The sequence below is a fragment of the Pseudophryne corroboree genome, chromosome 5 (assembly GCF_028390025.1).
Source record: "Pseudophryne corroboree isolate aPseCor3 chromosome 5, aPseCor3.hap2, whole genome shotgun sequence".
Classification (NCBI taxonomy): domain Eukaryota; kingdom Metazoa; phylum Chordata; class Amphibia; order Anura; family Myobatrachidae; genus Pseudophryne; species Pseudophryne corroboree.
Window position 1 is genome coordinate 425,061,012 of NC_086448.1, and position 3,916 is coordinate 425,064,927.

The 3,916-nt window shown below is 45.3% G+C and overlaps 1 long non-coding RNA gene across 1 annotated transcript; it reads left to right on the forward strand.

The window, feature by feature from the left end:
* The first annotated feature begins 312 nt into the window (after window positions 1-312).
* On the forward strand, window positions 313-3,451 carry LOC134929096 (uncharacterized). Its single transcript, XR_010178278.1, has 3 exons — window positions 313-762; window positions 1,086-1,220; window positions 3,163-3,451. It is a non-coding gene; the product is annotated as an uncharacterized LOC134929096 (long non-coding RNA).
* Window positions 3,452-3,916: the final 465 nt, after the last annotated feature.

Below are 3,916 nucleotides of genomic sequence, written 5' to 3' on the forward strand. Positions count from 1 at the left end.
CTAGAAATTCCTGTCACTTATGTTTTCCCTTTACCTATATATTGAGGCACTCTGTACAACATTGCCTTATACTTCATTTCCTACTCTAATCTCATTTTTTTTAAACTAGAAACTCATGTATATCCAGTTGTAATTGATGTAGAAAATGTATATGTAAGATAGCTGTAACTCTGTAGCTTTGCTGCTGGTTACTCTGACATCACACCTAGCCTGTGACATCACTAACCCGTGACATCACAATGCTTCTTCCTGTAACATTCTATCTACAGCTGCTGACGTTTCCAGTTTCCATGCAGGAAGACAGGTAGGATGAGGTGAGTCCTACATAGCAGGGTATGATGGAGGGGGTAAGGAAGCAGAGTGCAGTATAGTCAGCTGAAAGGCAAGATCAACATCTTTAGGAATAAAGAGGGCAGTATGGAGGATAAGCACACATACAGGGGATGCAGATAACCTGGGTCTCTATGAGGCAGGATCGTGGCTTTGGGATGAATAAGTTAATAAAATAGATAAATGGGATATTGATAACTTTGAAAGTATCTTGTTTGGTTTAAGGAAAATTGGGAAACTGGTTGACTCATGGACATTTTATTGTACTTAAACTAGTACTATGTTTAATGATAGTCTTTTGTGTTGTTTAGATCATCTGGCAAAGAGATTTGCAGAGTGTCGGGTGACCGGCAAAGAGATCTGCAAAGTGTCAGTTGAAGACAACGGGAGGGGTCGCAGAGGTAGCAACGACTGGAGTATAACATGCAGGAAGTAAGCTACCATACTCTCTCTGCACATGTTACATCTGCCCCACCTGCAGTGCACATGGTTTTGTCCTTTAGAGAACAAATTTCCTGCTGCGATCAGGTCTGAATTAGGCCCAGTGTATGATACTAACATGGTCCTAGCACTAGGGAAGATAAAACCTGGAGCAGATAACTTGGGTCTCTATGAGAAAGGATCTTGGGTTTTGGATAAAAAGTCAATAACATAGATAAACTGCAAATGAATAAAAATGAAAGAACATAACAAAATGTAGTAGTATAATTACACATACACATAGTATGTCTGACCAGGATATTCTGGTTATTTAGATCATCATTTGGCAAAGTTCTGGCAAAGAGATTTGCAGAGTGTCGGGTGACCGGCAAAGAGATCTGCAAAGTGTCAGTTGAAGACGACGGGAGGGGTCGCAGAGGAATTAGTGACTGGAGAATAGCATGCAGGAGGTAAGTTACCATACTTGTGTAATTGTGTGTGTGGTGGGGGGTATTAAGAGCACAGTACAAAACATAGTGTCTATGGTGGGGGAGAGCGGACAACACAAAACATGCAGAAGGAGGCAACTTGGTATAGCACATACAGATGGTGTGGGGGCACAATACAAAAACATAGAAATTGTGGCGTACTCTATAAGACATATATAGGAAGGACATACACTTTTGAAGGTTGCAAGATGTAGTACATACTGTAATACAGAAAAACAGTAAGGGTGGGGAGAGCATGATACAGAACGGGTGTGGTATGGAAGGTAGATAGTAAGTAGGTCGACCACTATTGGTCGACAGTAACTAGGCCGAGAAGGTCTAGGTCATCAGGTGAAAAAGGTCGACATGAGTTTTTTATGTTTTTTTGGTGACCGGGAACCCCAATTAGTGCACCGTGTCCCCTCGCATGGCTCGCTTCGCTTGCCATGCTTCACTCGATTACCGTTCCAATCGTAGTCCACGCGGATCGTTAAGTATGAAAAGGTCCAAAAAAAGATATATTTTTTTAAAAACTCATGTCGACCTTTTGACCTGTCGACCTAGAACATGTGGACCTAGAGACCCTGTCGACCTAGTTACTGTCGACCAATAGTGGTTGACCTACTCACTGTCGACCAAGGGAAAGGATCCCATACAGAACACACAGATCGGGGGAGGAACAATACAGATCAGGGGAGATAGTGAAATGGCTGACATTTACAGTATATCAATGAACTGGGGGCAGCTGTACACAGCCTGGGAGAGTGATAAAGTGGAGAGAGATAAACTAACAACCAATCAGCTCCTAGTTGTCATTTTTCAAACACAGCCTGTAACATGGCTGTTAGGAGCTGATTGGCTGGGACTTTACCTCTCTCCACTTTATCAATCTGCAGGGCTTAATACATCTCCCCCATAGAATAACCAAATGATGAAATGGTAAAGAATGGTATAAATGATGTGAATTGGAGCTGTAACAAGTGACTGTTTTCCTATCTTTACATATAATAAAGGTGACATAGTCCTTTCCCTAGAGTCCTTCTCCTTACCGCTCAGGGGGCCTGGTTCAGATGCGGACGCAGAGCTGCTGTTGCACCAAGTGGCTCAATGCTTTTTCACTGTGCATGTGTGTAAGCTGCACTGCGCACAAAATGAAATCAAGCTCACATAGAGGATACCTCGCAATGTGATTGACAGGAAGTCAGCGTTTGAGGTGGTAACGGGGGTGGCTTACTGTATACATGCGTGTCAGGTCCATTCAAATGCCGTTCCATGTGCGTGCATAAATTACCCATTGCGACCTGTGTTGCTGCTGGAGAGCCCCTGTGTCTAGCAGACTTGCTCAGCCTACGGCTGCTCAGACTCACGATGCAATTGTGAGCGGCAATATTGCAGCAGCGATCGCTTCAACAACCACAACTGAATCAGGCCACAATTACACCATTATATTACTATTTTATCACATTTAACAACTAAGGGGTCAGTTTAATTAGGTGTGAGTTTGTCTTACAACAGCCGCACTTTCTAGTAGCCCCATAGGCTGAATCTGGCCACGAAGGGTGTGAGTTTGGATGCTGTTGAAACGTCGCAGCAATGGTAACTCGTACCTTATTGGATTGACCCCTAAATGTTAGCAATTTATAGCTTTTATTATTTACTGGTCGAATTTCTTTTCTGAAGGTACCCACTAATTGCTATAAGAGAGAACTTATCCCCCCAATGTGTGTATTGTATAAAAGCAATGGGCCCTTTGGGATAATTGTCCTTATTTTAGGTATTTTCCGTGTCCTCAGTAGTTAGAGTAACATATTTACATAGAGAGATTTTTCTCTCTACACAACCACACCACTGTTTGCAGTTTGTCTCTCTGCTTGTTCATCCACTAACAATGATTTTTCATCTCTTCCTCTTCGTCTACACGCAGTGGGTGATCCCTGAATAGCTGCCCTGAGAGGAGAGCTGCGGACACATGCTCCAAATGTTGGGACATATGCATTACCTATTAGGAGATGCGGTAAAGATGCCGGCTGTTGGGTTTACAGCAGTCAGAATACTGACACTGGGATCCCGACACTCTTCAGAATCTCGACGTTGGAAATCCGAATGGGCAAGGATACCGATGCCCATATCCCCACGATCATAGGTTTAGGGATGGGCAAGGGGGGGTTAGGTTTAGGCATCAGGCACAGCAGGGTTGGTTAGGCTGTGGCGGAGGGAGGGTTATGTTTAGGCATCAGGCGGGGGGGGGTTATGTTTAGGCGTCAGGTGGGGGGGTTAGGTTTAGGCTGCAGGTGGGTGGAGATTAGGGTTAGGCTGCGGATAGGGTGGGTTAGACACCCCTGGAGAAAGTTAGGCTGCGTGGGAGAGAGGGTTAGGTTTAGGAATCAGGCGGGAGGTTTAGGCATTAGGCAGGGTGTTAAGTTAAGGCTGCAGGTGGGGGAAGCTTAGCGTTAGGCACCCCCAGGAGTGGTTTGGCTGTGGGCGAGGGAGGTTAGGGTTAGGCAGCGGGTAGGGTTGGTTAGGGTTAGGCACCCCCAGGGGTGGTAAGGCTGTGGGGAAGGGAGGGATAGGTTTAGGCATCAGGCGGGGGATTAGGTTTAGGCATCAGGCGGGGAGTTAAGATTAGGCTGTGGGTGGGGGGAGGATAGGGTTAGGCTGCGGGTGGGGGTAAGTTAGGG